The sequence below is a fragment of the Sorex araneus genome, chromosome 2, assembly GCF_027595985.1.
Source record: "Sorex araneus isolate mSorAra2 chromosome 2, mSorAra2.pri, whole genome shotgun sequence".
Classification (NCBI taxonomy): Eukaryota; Metazoa; Chordata; class Mammalia; order Eulipotyphla; family Soricidae; genus Sorex; species Sorex araneus.
In genome coordinates this window covers 4,086,105-4,111,516 of record NC_073303.1, presented here as the reverse complement: position 1 = coordinate 4,111,516, position 25,412 = coordinate 4,086,105, and positions in this window count along the sequence as shown.

Here is a 25,412-nt window from a genome sequence, read left to right as displayed (position 1 = left end):
GGGTGCTGGGAATCAAACTGGGGTCGGCCACGTGCAAGGCAAACGCCCTACCCGCTGTGTGCATCAACAGATGTGACCCCCCCAAAAAAAAGCAAAAACAAACAAACAAACAAATTTTTGTTTGTTTGCTGTTGGGCCAGGCTTGCTCCTGGCTCTGTGCCTGGGTCACTCCTGAGGGTGCTCAGGGAACCGTCGGTGAGGCCAGGGATCATGAACCTGGGTCCACCCCACGGAAGGCCAGCGCCTGGCCTTCTGTACTCCCGAGAGCCCCCCAGACCCTCCTTCCTAATTCATTTCTTGTTTCTCTTCATTTTGTCAGAGCAGAAGATTCTAGAAAGATTCTAGAAAGATCTAGAAGATTCTAGAAAGATTCTAGAAAGATCCAGCACTGCCTCCCATAGGGTCCTAGCATGGGCATACTCAGCCTTTCTCATTTGATCAGGGGCTGCCTCTTCACCCCTCTCCCAGCAGTTCCACACAGACCACAACGCCCCTGCAAAGCACCAGACCTCAAAGGCCTCTTGCACTTTTTATAGTAAGTTGGCAGCTGAATGACACTCCCCCGCCCCCCGCAGAGTTATGCTGTCCAGCTGACAACTGGGCGGTGAGGTGTGTGTGTGTGTGGGGGGGGGGTGCGTCCTGGTCTGTGAATAGCAACAGCAGCTGCTGTTTGGTGAACATGAAAGGAAAAAAAGAATTTTTGTTTTTCCTCGGCTCCCACAGAGCTTCGCGTGAACCACGGCGAGTTTGGGGGTGGGGGTGGGGGGGTTCTAGGTGGTTTCAGAGCCTTCCCCCCCCTCTGACTCAGACCCGCCCGGGCCTGCTGCCTCATGAATGTGGATTATTATTTACCCTTGGAGAAAATATCCGTGTCTGACGAGGAGAGCTGCTCCCCCGCCCCGCCCCCGCTCTTCTCCCGAGCGGGTAGGACATGGCTGGCCATGCGTGCCCTCCACCGCCCCGAGAAAGAGACATGGCAGCACCGGGCAAACCACCGCAAGGCGCGTCAGCTGCTGACAGGCCGCAGCTGTCTGGCCCGCACAAATATTTGGCCTTGCTCTAACGGTCATCGGGCTGAAGAGGATGTGAGGACTCGGGCCAGGGGGGCGGCCACTCCTTGGTGGGACTTGAAGGAAGCCCCGGGCCGGGATTTCCCTCCCGTCTGGGTTTCTCTTCTCCTGTGCTACATTCTTACTGTTACTTCCACTTGGGAGATTGCTCTGCAGTGCTCGGGGCTTACTCCTGGCTCTGTGCTCAGGAACTCCCTCCTGGCAGTGCTCAGGGGATCATAGACAGTGGCAGGGATCAGACTGGGCTGGCTGCAGGCAAGGCAAGCTCCCTCCTCCACACACACAGCCTTATCTCTTGTGACCCACCACTTCTTTTTTTTTTCATGTGTTTGTATTTTTAAAAAATATTTTTTAATGAGGAGCTAGAGCAATAGCACAGCGGGTAGGGCATTTGCCTTGCACGCGGCCAACCCGGGTTCAATTCCCAGCATCCCATATGGTCCCCCGAGCACCGCCAGGGATAATTCCTGAGTGCAGAGCCAGGAGTAACCCCTGTGCATCACCGGGTGTGACCCAAAAAAGAAAAAAAAATTCAATGAATCTCCGTGAGATAGTTACAGACTTAAAAATGTTCATGATGACGTTTCAGTCATACAATGATCGAGTCCCCATCCCTCCACCGGTGCCCATTCTCTGCCACCAATGGTCCCAGGACCCCTCCCGCTCCCCGCCTCTGTGGCAGGCACATTCCCTTTTACTTTCTCTCTCTCCTGTTGGGTGTGATGGTTTGCAATACAGGCAGTAAGTGGCCATCGTGTTTGGTCTGTAGTCCACTTTCAGCACGCATCTTCCATCCCGAGCGAGCCCCCCAACCATCGTTTACTTGGTGGTCCCTTCTCCATCCCAGCTGCCTTTTCCCCCAGCATGTGAGGACGGCTCCCAAGTGGAGCAGCGACCCTCCTGGCCCTTGTCTCTGTTATCCTTGGGGACACCCACCATTTCTTTTGTTTAAAAAGCCGTTTGAGGTGAGACGGGTGTGCAATGGAATCCACCCAGTGGAAGTGCACATTTCATGACCGGGGGTCCCCTCCCTAATCTGTGTTGCACCACCGTCCTCCCATTGGGGCATATTTCCATTCCCTCCAAGAAGACCCTCTTGGGGCTGGAGCGATAGCACAGCGGGTAGGGCATTTGCCTTGCACGCGGCCGACCTGGGCTCGATTCCCAGCATCCCGTATGGTCCCCTGAGCAGCACCAGGAGTAATTCCTGAGTGCATGAGTCAGGAGTAACCGCTGTGCATTGCTGGGTGTGACCCAAAAAGCAAAAAAAAAAAAAAGAAGAAGAAGACCCTCTTGCCCACTGCCATTTAATTTCCCTCCCCTCAAATCTTATCCACCTTTGTAAAGTGAAATTTATCAGCTACAAAGGCGGGGTGGGGGCTGGGGGGGCTGGGGAGGGTGGGGGGAGGTTTCCCTATGGTTCTTGGTGGTGGAATATGTGCACTGGTGAAGGGATGGGTGTTCGAGCATTATGTAACTGAGACTTAAGCCTGAAAGCTTTGTAACTTTCCACGTGGTGATTCAATAATAATAAAAAAAAAATTAATAAAATAAAATACTTTAAAAAATCATCCACTTCTGCCAGGCCAGAGACGGGGGTCCCTGTTCCTCCACACCCCTGTGTCTGCCTTCTTTCATCAGGTTTCGGAGGTACAGATATGGGGTCTTGCACCAGCATTTCTTTCCTTCTTATTGAATCTCACAGTTTAGATGTTTTGGGGGGTTGACTTCCCTAATGATGCTCAGGAGACTGAGAGACCCCCCACTAGAGATGTCTTAGCTAACCACACCAGTGGTTAATGGTTCAGTGCAAGGGCCCCGTGATTCCCTAAAGTGGGTGTGGGGGCTCTCTGCGACCGTCCCCAGTGGTTTCCAGGGACCGTGTGGCACAGGGCATGAACCCTAATGGTTCCGTTTGGCTCTAGGATTCTGAGTCTGCTGCGATGTTCGTCACGTTGCTTTATTTACATGAATAAAGTTTACGTGGAGGGCGGAGGTTAAAAGAAAACTGATTCAAAGAACAAAACTAAAGACATGACTGTGCTAATTTCCTGTCCCTGGTTTTTAAAAATTCAAGCGGAAGGCCAATCTCTAGTGTTTCGAGCCAGGGGTTCTCACTGAGCTGTTGGGGCAGGCGTTTTTGATGATCACAAATGAGAGGGGACACTTTTCTGGTCGACAGGGGCCCAAGATGCAGCAAAGATTGTACGATGCACAGGGGAGGCCGCAACAACAAAAGTCCCTGGTCCCCAATGTCAGAGGTGCTGAAATAGAGCATCCCTGAGTCAGACGTCACAGAATCTCCACTTACCCGTGGAGCACACACTTCAGATCAATTTTGTCAGGTGGGAGCCTGCCCTATGAGGAACTCGCATTGCCCTGGGCGTGTGTGTGTCTAACATTCGTGTCCTGTTCAAAATCCTACCTCATTTGTGAAACTGATCTTTTGGGCCGTTTGTATAAATTCTGCAAACACCTAAAAAATTATCCAGTAGGTTGCAGTGTCCACCAGAGAGAAAGTGGGGGAGAGAGTCTGCAATTCATGTCACTGGCTGTGATTTCAGCACAACTTGCTTTGGAAGGTTTCACAATAGCGGAGTCGCAAATGGGGCTGGCTGGAGTAGCCCGAGTTCCCAGAAAGCTGTAGGAGCCACTGGGAGGCTTAAAGCGAAGCATTCAATAAAGTACATTGAGTTTATTTAGCAAAAGATTGCACCATAAGATTTTGCGGTGAGAGGAGCGGGGTTACGTAGTCTAGTGATATTTTGTCGGTTTGGCTGCAGGATTCTGAATCTGTCGCATCATTTTATTCACATTGCTGTATTCACGTGAATAGACTACATGGGAGGCGGTGGCTAAAAGAAAACTGTTCCAAAAACAAAAACCAAAAAAATCCAAAGACGCTCTCCCTGCCCAGTGTTTGGAGCAGAATAAAAGCCCTCGGGGGAATAAGAAGAAATCTCCCAGAGTTAGAAGACAAGTTGGTTTTGTCTGAGACAGGGGCCTTGCTCACCGTGGGGTTTTTCCCTCTGGGTGGTGGAGATGCCAAGAGGCGGGGTTCTCTCTCACAGTTCTCTTGAGCTTGGTGTGATGAGTTAGAGGCAAAGTTCCTGTTTGCAGCTTCCTGAGGAGGAGCAGGGGATGAGGCGTGAGGCAGAAACCTCCTGGCAGAGGGGACTTCTGGGAGGTGGCCAAAGACGCAGGGACATTCCCAAGCCCTAGAAACTTGTCCTCAGTCTGACCCCTTTTGCGTTCCGGTGCCAGCTCAGCCTCAGCCCCGAAAGATGGACCATGATAAAGTGGGTGAGGCAGCGAGGATGGGGTGCTGGCTGGAAGGACGGGGCGGGGGGGGGGGCGAAGAACCTCCTTCTGGGTCCGGAGGAGTCTAATGTCCCTTATCACCTCTCTGCGTCTCATGGAGCACCAACTGTTTACGTGAATAGTAAAATCGTATCTGAAATATATGATGAGAATAAAAGGAGGGCAAAATTCTATGAACTATTGTACAACATTCTGTACAATACACAGAACACATGTGCACATGTGCACATATATGCCTACCTGCCCACTGCAATTCACATATGTACTTGGAAACACACATCCATGCATGATTGTTGCAAATATACACATGCATGCAGACCCACAACACACACGGCTTATGTGTGTGCATATACATTCCTACCCTGAAATATATGCACATGCTTGAACATGAAAACATACATGTATCACTATATCACTGCCATCCCATTGTTCATCTACTTACTCGAGCGGGCACGAGTAACGTCTCTATTCCTCCCAGCCCTGAGATTTTAGCAGCCTCTCCTTACTTGTCTTTCCCAGTGATTGGAGGGTCTTTCAGGGTCAGGGGAATAAGACCTATCGTTACTGTTTTTGGCATATTGAATATACCACGAGGAGCTTGCCAGGCTCTGCCCGGGCAGGCAGAGGTATATGTGTGTGTATATATATAAAAGAAACATACATGTAGTACTCATGGATATACATACACTATGCTGCATGTATGGCCATGAAATATACATGCCTGATGCATGCACACAGACATGCTTGCACAGACATAGAATTCACATTCCTCAGTACGGAGCACTTTGTACATGATTATTTGTGTTGTTGGCAGTTATACATCCATTTCTCTCCATTTCAATTCCAAAAGAGAAGCCGAGCAGAAGGAGAGTTTGCTTTGGAAGGTGGGAGTCGTCTGTAACGAGACCAGTGGTTGGGGGGTGGCGGACCAGGAAAGAATTTTCAGGGGACAAGGGGACCTTCAGTCCAGTGACAACATTATGATACAATGGTGGGTCTGTGTCGCTACACAACAAAGTCAGCGTAATGGAAGCTGCATTGGGTGACAAGGATGCGAGGGGGGGGGTCACTCAGAGCAGAGAGGCAGCCGCTGGTGGAGGGCTACGCATTTCGGGTGGGGTGTGCATAGGAAACCTCTCTAGCTTCTTCTCAATCTTGTTGTGAAAATAAACTGCCCCCAAATTTCAGCCTGTTCAAAACAAAAGGGGTGTCTGAGTCCACCCAACACTGCTCGCAGATGGTTTCGCTTGGGGGATCCAACACCCCAGGACCTCCCCCCTGCAAATCTACACTGGGGGAACTCGGGAATACGATAGGCCTTAATCAATCTCTCTTGCAAAGGGAGCTAACTCCTGATATGCATAGATGTGTGTCAAATATGACACTCAGCACTGTAGCACTGTCATCCCACTGTCCATCGATTTGCTCGAGCGGACACCAGTAACGTCCCCATTGTGAAACTTGTTGCTACTGTTCTTGGCATATCAAATACGCCACGGAGAGTTTGCCAGGCTCTGCCCTGTGGGCAGGATATTCTTGTTAGCTTGCCGGGCTCTCCGAGAGGGGCGGAGGAATCGAACCCAGGTCAGCAGCCTGCATGGCAAACACCCTACCCGCTGTGCTATCATTAGAACATAAAACTGTCTTTGCCTCTTTCAGTAGAAATAAGTAATCTTGGCATTTTCTGAAAGTTCTGAACAGTTCCTACTGCCTATAGGAAGATTAGCGGACGGTAGCAACGTTGGTCGGTAGTGGGTGACAACCAAGCCCTGTGGGGTAGGGATGATGCAGTCTCTGTCCTACCTCGGGCTTCTCTTATGGAAGATTAATATCCCTCGCCAATGCGTGCACTTACGTACCAATATTTTAAGGGTCACATTAATTCCTAATGATGATCTATTAGAACCATATTCTCCTTTGAGGGTATCGCCAGAGACGCCAAAGCTCCCATCCATTCATCCCCGGACATTACTTAGATGCCCATTCCATGCCATGCTGTTTTCTAGGTCTGAAGGTGACGCCAACAAACCCCTGTCCTGGGGCACCCTGGGTTGGTGGGAGGGAAGAAAAGCCCCCCGTGATTTCTAAGGACACGAGGGAAGGGGGGCAGGGCTGCACTGGGCCCCCCGTGCACCCTGCATACATGCACCTTTGCAGGCCTGAGTGAGTCCGCCCTGAATCATGTTCCACAAGGTCGCCCGGGTCTGAGATGCTCACGGTTTGCTGAAAGTAGGTAAAGGACCACACGTGGTGGCCTCTCAGTCTCTGCATTGCAAACCATCATGCTCCCAAATGGAGAGAGAGTGTGGGGGAAACTGTCTGCCATGGAGGCAGGGGGAGGGTTGGAGAGGGGGGTGTACTGGGGACATTGGCGGTGGGGAATGTTACGGGTGGAGGGATGGGTATGACTGAAACTCAAACATGAAAACTTTGTAACTATTGTAACTGTATCTCATGGTGATTCAATGGAAAAAATAAATAACAATAATAAATAATAATAATAAATTCCCTGTAGAAACACCTGGTCAAATTGTGCTGTGTCTGGCAGAGCAGACTAGTAAGTATGGCTTTTCTTGGGTTTTTTTTTGGGGGGGGGAGGGTTGTTTTTGTTTATGTTTTTGTTTTGCTTTTGGGGTCACACCCGGTGATGCACAGGGGTCGCCACTGGCTCTGCACTCAGGAATTACACCTGGCGGTGCTCGGGAGACCATATGGGATGCTGGGAATCGAACTCGGGTCAGCTGTGTGCAAGGCAAATGCCCTACCTGCTGTGCTATTGCTCCAGCCCCAATATGGCTCTTCTTTACCTTCCCTATCCCCTCCTTCCCCTGCTCCCCTGCACCCCTTCCTCTCCCTCTCCCCGCCTCTCTGCTGTCCTCCATCCTCCCCCTCCCCCTCCTCCCCACCCTGACTCTTCCCTCCTCCTCCTCACTACTGAGTAATCACAAGATGTAAGGCACATCTTTCCCCAATGCCCCCATTTCAGAATCAACTCTAGGCTGGGCAGCTTGATTTTCAGGTGGTGGCAAGAAGTGGGGTGTTTTGAGAATGATCTTTGGATCCTCCTCCTCTCCCTGGAACCGAGAAATGAATGGGTGGGGTGCCCGGAGCCCCAGAGAGGTGGGGTCTTGCTTGTCACTGCCACGATCCGTCCTCCTCAAGCACGTGTCTGCGGGTCTCCCGGGAAACATTTCCCACCAGGGGAGTCCAGAACAGTCAGGGCCTAGGAAGGAAGCTGCGTCTTTGGAGAAATTCACCCCCACCCCCGTCGCTAACTCCAGGGGGACTCCCCTCCTTGGCCCTCCCTCCTCTCCCCTGCCTGCTTCTGCCATCTCCTTCCCATACTCCTGGGGGCGTTTGGCTTGGTAAATAAGCGGCCCTGGCTGACTGGCCTTTCCCAGAGGCCCTCAGGAACTGTTTTTCCCAACTCTGGAGATGGGCAGTGACCTCCAGCGCCGCCCAGGGAGAAGGTGACGTCAATTCTGGGTGGTGAAACGCGGCTGCGCGCTGGGCCCTTGGCAAACACTGGGCACCCTCCCCCCACCCCCCTGCGTCTCCATGGCCCTCCTCCTCCTCCTCCTCCTCTTCCTCCTCCTCCTCCTCCTCCTGCTCTCTCCCCCATGTGCCCGCAACACCATGACAAGGATTTTTTTATGTTGTTGATTTATTATTTTTATTTCATTAGAAAGTATCCTGGGTAGTTTCCACCCCAGCAAAGGGCCCGCAGAGGGGTGGGGGAGGGAGGAGAACTCTCTATGTCCGTCCGTTGCAATGTCACGGCATAAATACCAGTGAGATTATTTCCACTAGATCTCATTTTATTTGAAGGTGTTTTTTTTTTTAACTTTTATTTATTTGTTATGAAGGTGGCAGGAGAGACAAAGTTGCTCACAATAGTTTCGGGTCTGTGGAGTCCCGGCCCCCTCGCTGCATCCTTCGGGAAAGAAGACGCCTTACGGGGTCCGCAGGGGCGGCGGCTGCTGGCGCCGTGTCTTCTGCTCCAGATCACAGGCTCGTTCCCGGCCCAGGAGGAGCCAGTGATCCCTTCTCAGCCCCTCGCCAGGGAGCCGACCATCCTGGCATTCGGGCACGGGCTGCTGCTGGACGCAGGCGCACGGGACCCCAAAACACAGGACCCCCAAACACAGGGGCCCAGGCTCGGGGACCCGGGGATCCCAGCACAGGGGCCCTGGGTGGGGGACACGGGACTCCCAGAGCCCAGGGACCCAGGACAGGGCGCAGGGGACACCTGGGCACAGTACTGCTGCTTCTCCCGCCGCTCCTGTCACTGGCGCTCCTGGTGGTAAGGAAGCCGCAGGCGTGGCCGCAGGGGGCAGAGCCACGGTGCTGGCCCAGGAGACGCCGGATACTAGGCAGTGGAGGAGCGGGCGGCACCTGTGTCCCTGCAGTAGCAGTCGCAGTCGCTGGAGCAATCATGAAGGAGCCACAGTGCCGACCACGTGGCGGGACCAGCAGCACCAGCAGCAGCGGTACCAGCCGCGCTGATAGTGGGATCGGAGGCCCAGCGGTACCAGCTGTGCTGATCGTGGGATTAGTGGCAGCCACGGTACTAATGTCGCTGGACCCCACGGGTGGCTCACGTGAGTTGTGGGGAGAGAAAGACGGTCACCTTCTACCGTTCCGCCTCTGCCACCGGGTCCCGCTGGGGAGGCTAGGACAGGGAAAGTCTGCGATGAGCCCCTGCTCGACCCGGGCCTGAGCCCCGCCAGTCCCAACCGGTTAGGCGACACCTGACGTCCCCTTGGTCTTCCAGGCACTGGGGTTGGTCCCCGCCACCCAATTTCTGGGAGAGCCACGGACTCAGGCTGGGGCGAGGATTTGCTCTTTGCGGGAAAAGAGAGGCCAGTCCCAGGCCTGCCCCAGGGTTTCCAGGGTTCCTGTCTCGCCTCACAGGAAAGAATTTCAGGAGCAGACAAACAGTGACGTAAAACAGATTTTATTTGGAGGGCTTGTTTGAAGGTGTGAGGTGTGGAGGGGAAGTGAGTAAAGGGTGGAGGGAGAGAGAGAGAGAGAGAGAGAGAGAGAGAGAGAGAGAGAGAGAGAGAGAGTAACGTGTTCAAGAGAGGACTCAGGCTTCTCCAGGGCGAGAGCGCCTTGACTGGGCTTTTGGGCTGGGTTTTATAGGCCCTCCCGGGGTTCTCTCTGTCTGGACTGCCCTTGAGTCTTCCCCGCTGTTGAATCACTAAAGTTAGTCGGATTAAGAGATGCAGATGTGTCTGAGGGCTCGCCTGGTGACGGGTCAGATTTCCCCAGGGTCTGCTGAAGGTCTCATCAGTTCTTTTCCTTCCCCAAATTTCATCGATCTAAATTTCATTGCCTGGGGCCTTTTGCTGTCTGCCGTCTGCCGGCCCACCCCAGTGTGCTCCCCTACCGTGCTGGGGGGATGAGTGGCCGCAGCAGAGCGGGCCGTGCTGGGGGCCACAGTACCAGTAGCATGGGTGGTGCTGACGCAGAGCCCACCTCCGCTGAACACTTGTGGGCCGAACACTGGGGCTGGAGCGATAGCACAGCGGGGAGGGCGTTTGCCTTGCACGCGGCCAACCCGGGTTCGATTCCCAGCATCCCATAGGGTCCCCTGAGCACCGCCAGGAGTCATTCCTGAGTGCAGAGCCAGGAGTGACCCCTGTGCATCGCCGGGTGTGACCCAAAAGGAAAAAAAAAAGAGATGAAAAAAATAAATAAATAAACTCATCTGTGCCTGAAAACAGTTCATCCTCGCTAGTCCCTCACCGGCCCCCATGCCTGCACGCCCACAGCCCCTGTGGTTCCCCCCCACCCCACCCCCGTGCTCCCTCTCTCCACACACAGCCCCAGCCTCCCCCTGCCCTCCACGCCTCTGCCCTGCCCCGAGCCAGCCTGGCAGCGGCAGCGGCCCCGCTCAGGCCGGAGCGTCTGTGGAATCTTCCCCCACCCTGCGTCTGTGCGGCGAGGACCCGGCCGAGCTGCGGGAGGGCGCCGTGGAGGAGGCTGGGCCGGGCGGACGGCAGCACCCACTGAGCACTCTGCAGTGAGCACCTCCGAAGACAACAGGAGCCACCCTGCCGCTCACTCGGCCCCACGCCGAGCTCTCCCCGGCTCAGCCTGGGTCCGAGAGCCGAGTTAGGCAAGGACTGAGGCAGAGGCGGAGCCAGAGACCTCGGCCGGCTTCCCCAGAGTCAGGCCCGACGTGCCAGAACCACTTTGCACGTTGTTGGAACCTTCGGCTCATGGGCACCACCGGTCACTGTTACCGATAAGCCACGCTCGCGGCTGACAATCTGGGGTTTGAGAACAGGATTGTGGCAAAGAGATTCTTCTCGACTTCCTGTGGCGTTCAGACTTAGTCATCATCATCATCATCATCATCATCATCATCATCGTCATCATTATCATCATCATCATCAGCGGAATGACTTTGGGCCACACGGGCAGTGCTGGGGGCTGCTCTCAGCTCCGTGCTCAGGCATGACTCCAGCCAGTGGCCATGGCACCAGGCACTGTCGGAGATGAAATGGGGGTGAGCAGCGTGCCCGGCAAGCACCTGCATCCCCATCCTAGCTCGCTGGCCCCAGACTTTATTCTAGAAAGTTCTGTGAGGGAGGTTAAGTTGCTGGTGAGAAAAAGTGCTCCCCTGTAGAGGGGCTGCAGAGCGAGAGCGGGAGCCCGCACCTTCACATCTCGTTCGCTTTCTGTTTTGCTTTAAGCGCTTCTGCTGGGTGCCAGAGAAAACCGGGGCCTCGTGTTCCTTTCCCAGGTGCAAGTCCTCAGGGCCTGGCGTGCCCTGGGCTTTCTCCCTGCCCCCGGGCCCTGCTGCGACTCCGGCACTGGGGACCACGCCTTGGGCCTGTTTCCTAAAGGACTATTTTTAGAAAGTGGACAGCAGGATGTCTTGGCTGGTTCCAGGCTCCCCAGGCTGGCAGAAGAGGGAATTGCTCCGAAGCGCCCGTTCATTCTGCATCACCCACGGCTCTCTGTGAAGTGAGACATCAGCTACGAAGCCGCGGATGACACCCGTGAACCATTTCAAGTTACGGGGGACAGCAGTACAGACAAGCAGGACCAGTGTCCTGGGGCCAAGGCTCCAGTGGCGAGAGGGTGACTGGAATGCGGTCATGATAGGAAAAGACCCCCAAGCCTGAGGCTGAGAGCCAGAGGTGTATGACAAAGCCAAGGCATTTGCTCTGCGCGCAGCCGCCCCTGGTTTGACTAGCACCACACCTGGTCTCCTGGTCACGGCCAGGAGTGTATCCTTGAGGACAGGGCTAGGGGTAATCCCACTGCACCATGTAGGGATGGCACAAAAACAAGAAGGAAGGAAGGAAGGAAGGAAGGAAGGAAGGAAGGAAGGAAGGAAGGAAGGAAGGAAGGAAGGAAGGAAGGAAGGAAGGGAGGGAGGAAATAAAGAAAGAAGGAAGGAAGGAAGGAAGGAAGGAAGGAAGGAAGGAAGGAAGGAAGGAAGGAAGGAAGGAAGGAAGGAAGGAAGGAAGGGAGGGAGGGAGGGAGGGAAGGAGGAAGGGAGGGATTGAGGGAGGGAGAAAGGGAGGGATTGAGGGAGGGAGGGAGGGAGGGAGGGAGGGAGGGAAGGAGAGAGGGAAGGGGAGAGAGGAAGAGAGGGAAGGGGAGGGAGGGAGGGAGAGAGGGAAGAGGAGGGAGGGAGGGAAGGAAAAAGGGAAGGGGAGGGAGGGGAGGGGAGAAATGGAGAGGAAGGGGAGAAAGAAAGAAAGAAAGAAAGAAAGAAAGAAAGAAAGAAAGAAAGAAAGAAAGAAAGAAAGAAAGAAAGAAAGAAAGAAAGAAAGAAAGAAAGGAAGGAAGAAAGAGAGGGAGAGAGGGAGAGAGAGGGAGGGAGGAGGAAAGAAAGAAGGAAGGAAGGAAGGAAGGAAGGAAGGAAGGAAGGAAGGAAGGAAGGAAGGAAGGAAGGAAGAGAGTGGGGAGGGAGGGAGGGAAAGAAGAAAGAGGAAGAAAGAGAGAAAAAGAAAAATAGGAAGAAAGAGAAAAGCAAAGGCCTGGGGGTAGATTTCCAGGGTTGGATCAGCCGAAGCCCCAGACGGCGCGGGGCAGGGAAGCTGGAGAGCAGGACACGGCACGGCGCCAGGGCCCACCCAAAGGGGCTCCCAGGGCCCCAGCCCGAAGGATCCGGGGCCACAAAAGTAAATGACGGAGCATAAGTGACAAGCGTTAGATTCCGATCCACAGGATAAAAGGAGTACCCGTGAGTTCCAAGCGGTGCCACCAAACGGGAGTGGTCCAGCTCTTCCCTGCTCGGGAGCCAACGCTCTCGCCGTGCGTGGCCGCTCCCAGCCCCACCCCCCACAGCGCAGAGCACCTCCGAGGAGCCAGGAGCGGTCGGAGCACAGAACCATGAGCAGCCCCTGAGCACCGCTGGGTGTGAGCCAACCCAGCCAAGGAATTCTGGCCAGCCCATGTGGGACGGGTGAGAAAAACACAACATCACCCACGAGCAAATCTTCCTCCTGGTCATCGTCGTCACAAACCACATGTGCCTATGGTTGGATAACGCCCTCACCGCGGCTCCCGGAGAAACTGGACACTTTCGGGACCTCACCCTGCCCCCCCGCAGCTTGTTCCATTAGCAAAAGGAAAACAGGAACTGCCGCGCGAAGAAGCCTTGCAGACACCTCACCCAGCGAGCGCGGAGCATGTTGCCAGGAAGAAGCTGCCAGGGTATCGCCCGGCTTGATAGGGTGCTCCAGGGGCGGCAGCATCATGGCCCCCGAACCCGGCCCCAAACACACCCCCGTCGGGTAATCAGCGATGAGTGAACGTTGGCCAAACCCAACTTTTGAGACATTCCTCTGAGTGACAGACTTGGACCAGCAAAAGTCCCTAGGGAGGGCCAGGGGGCAGCTCCAGGGTTAAAGCATTTGCCTCGAAGGTGGTTGAGCAGGGTCCCATCCACGCACGACATGGTCCCCCAAACACTGCCAGGAGTGGACGCAGAGCAGACTCAGAAGTGGAACCTCAACAGCGCAGAGCTTTCTAAAAAAAAAAAAATGTACTAAGGGAAAGACTGAGGAACCAGTCCTTCATTCTAATAATTTTCTTTCCCCCATAAAATAAAAATTGTATATGTGTGTGTACATGTGTGTGCGCGCATGTAAAGGGTGGGATTAGGGACACCCTTAAGCCCTGGCGGGAGTGGGGACTCACCTCGGCAGCTTGATAGCCATGAGGAAAGAATCTCAGCAAAGGATGAGACGGAGCTTCCACACTCGCCACTTTGTGTGGAGGGTGAGGTCACGCCACGGAAGAGTCCTCCCTTTTCTCCAAAGCAGCCTCATCTGAAAACTTTCCTGAATTCCCTACTTCATTTCTCCTGTCCCGCATGTAGAGTGACATTCACTCCTGGTGAGCACGATAAGGACAGAGAGGAGGAATCCCAGCCCTGGATCTTACTAGCAAGGCCAGAGGCCACCTAAACCGAATCCGAGACCCAAAACCGTGCTGGGAAGGAGCAGATTAAGAAGAAGAGGGGAACCCTGGCATTAATACTCCTCTTTTCCGAAGGAAGGAAGCCCCAGCCCTGTGCCACCCGGGCCCGGGATGGTATTAGACTCGGGGAAATATGCCAGGCACGGGAAGGCCAGTGTGAAGATTCCTCTCTGGGTAGAGTCTGAAATCACCAAACTCAGAGGAGCCAAGAGCAAGATGGGGGGAGGGGGGAGGGGGGCGGCCGTGGGGACACAAAAGTAAATGAAGGGGGCGGTTTAGACCATCCCTGGCATGGCCTGGGGGCGGCTCCTGGCAGTGCTTGGGAACTGTGCCATAGCAGGGGTTGACCGGGCTTCCCCGCTTGCCTGCAGAGCACAGGGCACACGCTCGGCACTTGGTCATCAGCGTTTCTGTCGTGCGGGCTGAGTCCCGGAGACGAGCAAGGAGAGGCAAAGGCCCTTGGTCCACACACAGACCCTTCTGGGCTTCAGTCTCGCGCTTTGCTAAGGAGACGGCGCTCACTTTGGGGAGTCTTACCACACAGGTAGATAATAATAATAATAATAATAATAATAATAATAATAATAATAATAATAATAAAGAGGGTGGGGGGCTGGAGCAATAGCACAACTGGTAGGGCATTTGCCTTGCACACGGCCGACCCGGGTTCGATTCCCAGCATCCCATATGGTCCCCTGAGCACCGCCAGGAGTGATTCTAAAGCACAGATCCAGGAGCAACCCCTGTGCATTGCTGGGTGTGACCCAAAAAGAAAAAAAAATTAATGAATAAGGAGGGTGGGAGGGAGCTGGACAAGGTGATAGGTAGGCCTACAGCTTTAGGGCACAGGGGGTACGTAGCCAAATTCAAGTTGAGTGTGTTCAAGATGTTCTGCCTTTTCTAAATTGGTCACCCCTCAAGCCGGTGGTTTAAACATGAAGTAAAAAATCACACCCGTAGATATATTCCACATTACTGAGATATGTCGCCCGGAGCGGAGGAAAGTCCAAGTGCCCGTGGAAGGTAAGAGGGGCCCTTTGGATGGGAGCAGGAAGGGGAAGTTGAAAGCTGTGGTTAAAATCTGGCTGTGCGGAGAGTATTCTGGGATGGAGAGAGACCTGCATCCCGCCCCCCCCCCCATCTCCTTCCCTGCTCCCCCCCGCCCCGCTAAGGACAAGTGACTCATCAGGAGCTGGGAGGATGATTGAGGTGAGAATCAGGCAAGTGGCTGAGAATCTTTACGATGTTTTGGTTGACAAGGATTGAAGCTGGCCACCAGCCTGAGGTCGTGGGGGTAACTGATGTCATGAAGATAAATATCTTTGTTTTGTATGCAAAACCATTGGTCAGGTCTTTGTGGTGGGTTCAGAAGCATCGTGAGACCTAGAGATTCTGAGAAGGAGAGAGCTGAGTCAATCACCCAGCGGGTCAGGAGAGCTGCGCTGAAGCACACAGAATGTTCTAGAACCCCCAGATGTGGAGGGATGTCTAGGAGAAGAGGGCTGGTTGGCCACAACAGAGCAGAGAGGTGCAGAGGTTTTGAGAAGGGATGAGGGCTTGGGATTTGTGCCCAGAGAGTAGCTCCCCCAAGGTGAAGACCGGAGAGGGTGGGCCACTCGGCTGAAAATGTTATGAGGGGCGGAACCACGCCCTGACGTATCTCTGTGTTTCCCCAAAGACGAAGGTCTTTCTCTCAGCGGGGCATCGCCTCGCTCCCAGGAGCTGCCAGCCCAGACCCGATTCCAAGGAACCAGACAAAGGGATTGACGTGAAAACAGGAGCCTCTTGCTTCAAAGGCGTGATGAAGAACAGGCCAGAGGACAGCCTGAAGGAGAGAGTGAAGTTGAGGAAAAGGGAAGGGCGGAGAATCCCGGCATCTGGTGTGCCTGAGAGTGATGTGACCCACCAGTGTCCCCGTGGGCCACTTTCCGACCTTCCTGAAACCGCTTCATGTTCTTTCAGGATATTCTTCTTAGCCCCCAAAGTAGGCAATTCTGAAGCCCCGGAGATAAGAACAGTCGGAGTCAACACTCTGAGCTCCCCTCCGCGGGGGTTTTCCCTGCCCCCGCCCCATGACATCTACTGTGTCGGCAACTTTGCAGCCGGCTCCGTTCCCCGAAGCTCGAACCAGAAGCGTCTCCCCCGAATTCACAGAAGCCCTCCCAGCCTCCCAGCGTGCGCAGGTACCGTGGCGAGCTTCGCCGGCCCAGGGGTACCGCAGTGAAGCCAGGTTTCCCGGGGACAGATGCCGCACAGAGCGGCCGCCTGGCCGAGGCCTCCGTGGGCCCCGCAGAGAGACGCGCTGTAGTTCCTCCTCCAAACACCCTTCGCGCCTGTACTCGCTGTCCAAAACACGTTTCGGGAGCTCTGCTCCGTATGGCCGGCCCGGAGCTGTGACGCCCCTGTGTGAGAGACACACGGCCCGGGAGCTGTGACGGCCCCTGTTCGAGAGACACACAGCCCGGAGCTGTGACACCCCTGTGCGAGAGACACACAGCCCGGGAGCTGTGACGGCCCTGTGCGAGAGACACACAGCCCGGAGCTGTGACGCCCCTGTGTGAGAGACACACAGCCCGGAGCTGTGACGGCCCTGTGCGAGAGACACACAGCCCGGGAGCTGTGACGGCCCTGTGCGAGAGACACACAGCCTGGGAGCTGTGACACCTCTGTGTGAGAGACACACGGCCCGGGAGGAGAGACGCAGTCGCAGGGGAGCCGTGAGGGCCCGAAAGGGTGTGGGCGTGAGTGTGGATGTGAGTGTGGATGAGAGTGTGGGTGTGAGTGTGGGCGTGAGTGTGGGTGTGAGTGTGGGTGAGAGTGTGGGTGTGAGTGTGGGTGTGAGTGTGGGTCAGAGTGTGGGTGTGAGTGTGGGTGTGAGTGTGGGTGTGAGTGTGGGTGTGAGTGGGTGTGTGGGTGTGAGTGTGGGTGTGAGTGTGGGTGTGAGATGAGTGTGGTTGTGAGTGTGGGTGAGAGTGTGGGTGTGAGTGTGGGCATGAGTGTGGTTGTGAGTGTGGGTGAGAGTGTGGGTGTGAGTGTGGGTGTGAATGTGGGTGTGAGTGTGGGTGAGAGTGTGGGTGTGAGTGTGGGTGTGAGTGTGGGTGTGAGTATGGGTGAGAGTGTGGGTGTGAGTGTGGGTGTGAGTGTGGGTGTGAGTATGGGTGAGACTGTGGGTGTGAGTGTGGGTGTGAGTGTGGGTGTGAGATGAGTGTGGGCATGAGTGTGGGCGTGAGTGTGGGTGTGAATGTGGGTGCAAGTGTGGGTGAGAGTGTAAGAGTGTGGGTGTGTGGGCGTGAGTGTGACAGTAAGTGTGCATGAGTGGGTGAGAGTGGGGAGGTGGGCAAGTGTGGGCATGGGCTGTGTGTGCGTGCACAGGAGGTGGGTGTGAGTGTAGGTTATGGCTCTGTGTGGGGGAGTGTGTGTGGTGTAGAGGGAAACGTGTTTGTGAGTGTGGATGGTTGTGGGTATAGGAACGAGTGTGTGTGGGGGGGGGGCGTGTGGGTGTGTGTGCCAGTGGACAGGTGCCTCCGCCTGGCGTTGGGGCCTGGAGCACCCCTCCCCCACCGGCGGCCTGAGGAGAGGCTGAGGAGGGCAGAAGGAGGCCGCAGGGCCCACCGCAGCCTCCCCAGTGGAGGCCCTCCCGGGCCTGGACACGCCTCCCGTGTTGGTCCGTCACTCGCTGCCCAGCTAGACGGGCTGAGACCGTCCTGTGTCGTGCCCTGTCACGCAGAGTGTCCGTGCCACCTCACCCACCCCCTGGTGCCACCCGAGCGTCCAGCCACACCCGCCGGGCCCTTGGGAAACCCACCGAGCACCCCGCCTTCCCCCGGCTGTGCCCTCCCCGCCCCGCACCCAGGGGACACTGCGGGGACCCTCGATCCTCCCGTGACCCCTGGGCCCGGAGCTGCTTCCTGTAGAGCCTGGGGAGAAGCGCCCTGAGGCTGGCTGTGGGCTCCCGCCCCCCGCGGGTCTCTGGGCTGGCGGGCACAGCGAGGCCCTCACCGCCCGAGGGAAGGGGCCGTGCATGGCTCCCACCCAGAGCCGCCCCAGGGCCGCCCGTGAAACCTGCTTGGGGGAAGTGACGCGTCCACGGTCAGAGGAATCCCAGTTCCTCCTGACCTCCCCCGGGCCCAGCCCCACGGTGGGGCCGCTGGAGAGAGGAGCTGCTACCACAGTGCCCCGGCCTGAAGGTGCCACAGCGGCCCCGAGCCCGGCCTCCCTCCTCCTGCCTCCGGCTGCCCCAGTGTCCCCTCAGGCCCAGGAGCAGGACCTGTCCCCCTCACCCAGAGCGGGGCTCCCCGACTCATCCGGCCCCGCTGCTCCCTTGGCCAAAGAGGATTCGGCGTCACCCTGAAATCCAAATCCAAACCCATCTGCCAAAGTGAGTGAACTGGAAGTACCCCCCGTCCCCACACACACACACACACACACAATTGCACAGTCTACTACCATCCCCTGGGATTGCTCCAGGCCCCCCCCCCCATGTGGTCTCACCCACTTTGCAAATCACAGTCCCCTGCATCACTCTACAATCAGTTCCCACCCTGCATCCTCAGCTCCTCCCCAGTTCTCTCTACAGTGCTCCTCTTGGTTTGGCCCAAGGCTCTGCATGGATTTCCCTGATGGGCTTCAAATCCTCTTCCCGGCCCTTTTGCCTATGGCCCAGACTCTTTTTCTGAAACAGATTCATCACTGGCTGACAATGCTCTCGAATTTTAGCAGAATACCTCCCCACCGCAAAGACAGCAGAGATCACACAGGGTGTACGGCAGCAGCCTGGTGCATCACTGACCACGGTTTCCGTTCTGGACGTACGGTCCCTCCAGCACTACCAGGCGTGATTTCTGAGCACTGAGCCGGGAGTAAGCACGGAGCACTGTCTGCTGCAGTCCCAAACACACACACACACACACACACACACACACACACACACACACACAGGCTTACTGCCCACTTACACAGTTCCAAAGCCGTCCCACCATGAAGAAGACCCTCCTGTCCACTCCTCCCCGCATGCCTTTCCCCCAGCACCCAGCAGAGTTCCAATGACCAGACAACCTTGTAGCAAACCAGGGTTTTGGCCTTGTCGATTAGCCTAGAAGTTTCTTCTCCCGTGGCCTGAGTGGCGCCTCAGGGCCCAGGCCCCCACCCGCCATCACCCAGTTCTCCAGCCCAGTGTCATTCATTCTGCTCTGCCCTTCCTCCTCGAACCCTGTCCAGCCCGGCACTGAGGCGCCTCGCGCCATCCGTCCTCAAGCTGCCGAGTGGAAAGCATGCTTCCTTCAGACCCGGGGAGGAGGAGTGTGTAAGCCCCCAGCAGCAGACCCCGCAAGGGCCTGGGGCTAGCGAGTCCTGTGCTCCAGAGAGGGGGAGTGTCCACAGCCATCGGGAGAGACGGGGGCGGGGAGAGCCAGGCTAACATGGAGCGGAAAGGAAGTGCTGGCAGGGGCTGTCTGGGGTTTCCAGAGCCCCCTAATCACCCCAGGTGGGCATCTGGTCTCCAAGTTTGCAGTCCTGGAAAACGAAGAGGTTGCACCATCACGGGTGGAGAGATGACATGGCCGCAGGTGACACAGCCCTCCGCCGGGCAAGAAGAAAGTGAGTAGAAATCTCAGCCAGGTAGGTAGGAGGAGTCGCCCTTCCAGAAGGGCAGTTGTGAGGGAGCCCCCATGGTTCATGTCTGCACAGAAATGGGGGGCACAGCTGGCTGTGCTCAGGGCTTATTCCTGGCTGTGAGCTCAGGGATCACTCCTGGCGGGTTCAGGGGACCATACACAGAGCTGGGAGCCGAACCCGGGTCAGCCTCATGCACAGCAAGCTCCCACCGTACTATCTTTCCACCGCCAAGATTCGGGGAGGCGGCTGGGAAACTCACGCCAAGGACGGTCTGGCTTGGCAACCAACATGCAAGGGGATATCTTTCCTCAAGGTGACTTCCTCGGGGAACAGAGCCACCGAACAGGACCCGCTGAGCAGCTGCTGGTGTGTGTGTGGGGGGGGGGCTTCAACATAGGAGCCAGAGGCAGCCCCTCCCAGGAGGAAAGTTTGCAGCCTGGCAGTGACTCAGAGGGAAGGAAAGGCGAGGCGCTTTCCAGGGAGAGCTGGAGAGTGTCGATCCCAGCGTTTGGAGAGTTTGGCTACGATTCTTCACCAAGGAGCTGAGACAAAGCAACGATACAGGATTGCTACGATAGATACAGTATTCAAAGGAACATTCATTTATAAATTAAAAAGTTGCACCTAGGGGCTGGAGCGATAGCACAGCGGGTAGGGCGTTTGCCTTGCACACGGCCAACCCGGGTTCAATTCCCAGCATCCCATAGGGTCCCCTGAGCACCGCCAGGGGTAATTCCTGAGTGCAGAGCCAGGAGTAACCCCTGTGCATTGCTGGGTGTGACCCAAAAAGAAAAAAAAAACAGTTGCACCTAAACCAGGGCCTGGGGAGAGAGTTGGAAGAGTTGCATGCGCCTGAGGTCTCTAGCTCACTCCCTGGACTCCGTGCACCCCCAGAACAAACAGGGTGTGCCCCAGGAGTATGCAGGCAGACTATCATGGGGAGTAGTCCCCAGCTACTGTTAGGGAACCCCCCGAAAGTTTGCATCATGAATCATTTCAAGAAGCAACAAGAGTCTGTCCAAAATCCTGTACGGGCCCCTGAGGTGAGGAGAGCCAAAGGGAAGCTGCAAGGATTCACTTGGGACCCATGGGTGTCTGCTAAGGAACAACGCTGACGCGTTCCTTGTTCGGAACCAAAGCCAAAGAAGTTCGAGGAACGTGTCTGCGTCAGGCCGAGCCCCCGGCCCGCGCAGCCCTTTGACAAGGCCAAAGGTAAACCAGAGGACCGGATTCAGCAAGAAGAAAGGGACCAGGTTCACCAGAACCGGGACCGGGTGGCCTCCCCCCAGGTCCCCTGTTTCCCGGCAACTTGGCACTCGTGCCACAGCCACCTCTGGCTGGCGCCAGATAATCTCATCAAGGGCCACGATCCAGAGATTCACGGTCCTTCTCTTGGAAGACAGCATGGAATGACTCACCGTAGCCATGCTGGGGCACCCCAGGGGGGGCAGGTGAGGCCCTTCCCCGCCCCAAGGGACCCAGTCCTGGCAGCTGAAAACCTCCAGTCCTCCAACCTCCACCATGCTCATGGCCACTCCCCACACGCTGGACCCAGGCCCACCCACAAGTAAACCAATCCCTGGACATGTCACACCTCACACTCCTACTCCAAGAGTAGTGCACCACATTTGATGGGGTTTATGGCAGAAGACAATCCATGTGAGAGGAAAATATATTTTTACAGATATATACATATATGTAATAATATATAATTATTTTAATATATATATTTTTTTGCTTTTTGGGTCACACCTGGCGATGCAGAGGGGTTACTCCTGGCTCTGCACTCAGGAATTACCCCTGGCCATGCTCAGGGGACCATATGGGATGCTGGGATTTGAACCCAGGTCGGCCGTGTGCAAGGCAAACGCCCTACCCGCTGTGCTATCTCTCCAGTCCCTTAATATATTAAAAAAAATAATTTTAAAATAATTACGTTAAGCAATGTTAATCATATTTTAATACATTTTTAAAAATAATTATTTTAAAAGAATAATATATAATTATTTTAGTTTTATATTATATTAAGGCTTACATCTTAGCATATTAGTAATCTCTTATAGAAGGGCTTAATGTATTCCCCCCCACACCGGGTGAAATACAACAATCGTCACACACTCTCCTCTAGGGAAAGGTTTTTGAAGCATTTTCAGCGGTTTATGCATAACAAACAATACAAAATAAATTATTTCGGTGTTGCTTTGGGGCAGGGGTTGGGATTTCGGATGGAAACATCCCCAATATGGTGGTGGGAAGGTGTTATGGTGCTCGAGTATTAAATGTAATCAACTGTTGTGAACTGTAGCACTGTAGCACTGTCACACTGTCGTCCTGCTGTTCATCGATTTGCTCGAGCCAGCACCAGTAACATCTCCATTGTGAGACTTGTTGTGACTGTTTTTGGCATATTGAATACGCCACGGGGAGCTTGCCAGGCCCTGCCGTGGGGGTGAGATACTCTCGGCAGCTTGCTCTCCGAGAGGGGCAGAGGAATCGAACCCGGGTCTGCCGCGTGCAAGGCAAATGCCCTCCCCGCTGTGCTACCACTCCAGCCCTTTATAAAAAAAAATTTAAAAAAAATTTTAAGTAAGTGGAGTTCATGCTTTATTAAGCTTCAGTCAGCTTAATAAGTAGTTGAATGAACTACTTTATAAAATTAAAATAACATTTCGAAGCAGAAGAAGAAAAAGAAAGGGTCCAACCAACAGGTTCCCGGGTTTCTGGACACTTGCTCCTCTCTGGCTCTGCCTCTCTCCCGCCGAGAGCTGAGAGGAAAACGGCACTACTCAGAAGAGAAAGGGAGTTTCTGAGGGAGTTTTTCAAGCGGACATTTCCATTTCGAAGAACAACACTGGCCAGGTCTCTGCTGCCACTGCCAGAAGCCTGCAGCGAGCAAACCCCCTCCCCCCTGCACCCCAGGGGGTCCGAGCCCCTCCCCAGCAGAGGTGCCGGGGGGCAGTGTCCTCACTGGAGGGTCCAGGAGGGGAGAAGCAGCAGCAGCAGGGGGCCCAGGGAGGAGCACTGCCCGCTGGGTGTTCTAGAACCTTCCCAGGAGGACCCGCCCCTAAAATCCCTGTTCACCTCGCGTGAGTCATTGCACCACTGAGGCTGATGGAGCAGCACGTGCGTCTCACACGCGTCCAGACCGTCCTGCCCCTGGAATACCACCATGCCCCCAGCCCCCACAGGCTCGCCCCCTTCCTTCCCACCCCCTTCACCTAGCCAGAACCTGGAAGGTCCAGAAACGGAGGGGGACATTCAGGTTGGGGCGCCCTGATCCCCCTCTGCGGCTGGACTGTGGACAAGCGCCTGCTGTGACGTCCAGCTGCAGCTTCTCGTGGGGGTGGAGCACGGTGGAAGCAGAGCGTGAGAAGGGGGTGGGGTCGGGGGTCCCCCGGGACCCCCGGCAGTCAGAATAGGACCCGCCCGGGAGCATCAGGTGGCAGAGCCAAACCAGAGCCAGCCTCAGTGTCCCCCCCTCCCAAAGTAGCTGGGCCTTCATGACATCACAGATTTGTGGGTACATGCCACGGCCGTGCTGCGTTAGGGGACCCCCCCCACCGCCACCACTAGACAGAAACAAGGCTGTCATCAGCGGGTCAGGCCTGGGCCCCAGATCAGAGGCGGCGCCGGTGACCCTGTGAAGCTTTCATTTTCCTGGAGGCCGGTGGTTTTGCAGGGAGGATGTGAAACGAGCATCCAAGCCCCGTCCTGGTGTGGCCTATCACACACTGGAAAGTCCAGCTCCAGGGACCAAGGGGGGTCTCGGAGCATCCCGGGAAAAGGATGCTCCGACTGGCTTCTCCCTTTGGATCCTCCGTCGCTGTTCATGCTGCAGTGACCCAGGTCGGCGTGTGCTTGGGGTGACGCACCCACACACCTGACTGTGCCCTGGAGATGAGAGACCGTGGCAGGGCCCCGGGCCCAGGGTCCGGAGCAGCTGGGACCATGCTCAGGTCAGAGGGGCGGATCGGGGCATCCGCCTCCCAGCCTCCCTCCCGCTTTCTAGACCGTTTGCCCTGAGCCTTTCGGGTTTGGGCTAGAGGTGGGTCGTGGGGCTGTTGAGACCATTCCTGGCCCTGAATGCGTGCGTGTGCGTGTGCGTGTGTGTGTGTGTGTGTGTGTGTGTGTGTGTGTGTGTTGGGGCGGGGATGAAGTGCCAGGGACGCAAAGCCAGGCCGGCGACTGTGCAAGGTCCTCTCCCCAGACCGTCCTGTTCCCATCGCGCTCTGAACATGAGTGGAAAGAACTTGACCGAGGGTTGGGGGATGTTGCTTAACACCCGAGTCAAAATAAACGTCGTGACTCCCTGGCTAAAATGGGCTCTTGCGTGGAGAGCCTCGAACGTTGTGTGTCAGAGGCGGTTCTGACATAGGAAGGCTGAAGCAACTTGGGCGCCGCCTCCTTCCACCCTGGGCGCTCTCGGAATTGGCCAGCGGCACCCCTGCCCTTCCCTGCCAGCTCTCTCCGCCCCGTGCCAGGCCTGGCTCCTGTCCGGCTGCCTCTCATCTCTACACCGGCCTTCGGAGTCGCTGCCCACGTTTGCTCTGCCTCCAGTGCTCTGTGTTCCCCCTCCCCACCCCTGACACCCCTCCACCACCCTGCATGCACAAACTCGTCCTTCCGGCTTTATTTGAATCAAATCCAAGTCGTGCTTGGGGATGCCCCTCCTCCCTCAGCCTCACGGCTTAGGGTGGGGGCCCTCGGTGGGTCTCTCCGGGAGAAGCAAGTGAGCCTCCCCAGTGGCTGTCACCCCGTGGCTCGGTGCAGAGTGCCCAGGAGACGCTGAGTCCCACGGCCGGTGCTCAGAGGCCGTTTCAAGGTTTATTCCCGAGGGGAAGGTTTATTCCGGGGCCGCGGGAAGGGCGGCTGAGAGGCAGCGTGAGTCTCCGGCCTCAGGTGCAGCTGAAGTGACTCATCTCGAGACTCAGGGCAGGTGCTCCTCAGATTCAGAAATGACCCTGATTCTCTCTCGTGGCAGGCGATGTCTCTTCCCTGCACCCCCCTCCCCCGACTCCCTCTGCCCAGGGCCTCCCTCCCTGCGCCCCTCCCTTCTGCCTTCTACCAAGTCAGGGGACCTCATCAGGCTTCCAGAGAGCCCGGCTGGACCCATGGACAGGCCGAGAGAGCAGCGGGAGGGTCCCCCGAAGAGCTGCAGCACCAGCCAAGAGGCCTGAGCTGGATGCCAGAGGTCATTCATGGATTCGGTTCTGAGGGCACTGGGCCAAGGAGTTGGGGTTACCTTCCCCCCCCTCCCCACAAAGAAAGAGCTGTCAGAGACTCTCCAGTCCCCAGGGGTGGGGGAAACGTGCAGGTGGCATGCAGGGCACACACGCAGGCGGCAAGCCATCCAGGACGGCCAGGGGTCACCGGCGGTAGGAGAGGGGCTGCAGCCAGAGGCAGTGGGGGCCGGGGAGAACCCAAACGTGTCAGAGCCACAGCTCGGCGGAATCTCAGGTTCAGACTAGAGCTGAGTTCACGGGTCAGGCAGCCAAGCGGACGGCCCGCGGCCAACCCACCCAGGGCTCATGGGGGGGCATCCGAGCGTCTCATCCCGGCAAGGCGGGGCTCTCCAAGCATTCAATCCAGGCTTCAAGGGGACATTCGAGAGACACACGGAGAGGAGCACTGAGCTCTGAGCTATGTGGGGAGGGAGGGTCCTGGGGTGGCCTCTACTGCGTGAGCGGACCCCCTGATGACCCAGCTCAGTATGAGATACGGGGAAGGGGTCCCAGCCACCACCGGACTTCAGATGTGCTTCCTTGTGTACTTTCGATGGCTACTGAAAAGTTGGGGTATACGGTCCAGGGTTCAAAGCTCTCAGGATGCAGGGTTAGTTTTTCTTTTCCATTTTATTTCCATAAGGTTATTCACACTAATTGACTACATTCAATATTTCAACACCAATCCCACCACCTTTGCACCTTCCTCCACCGCTACTGTGGATTTTTCCCACCA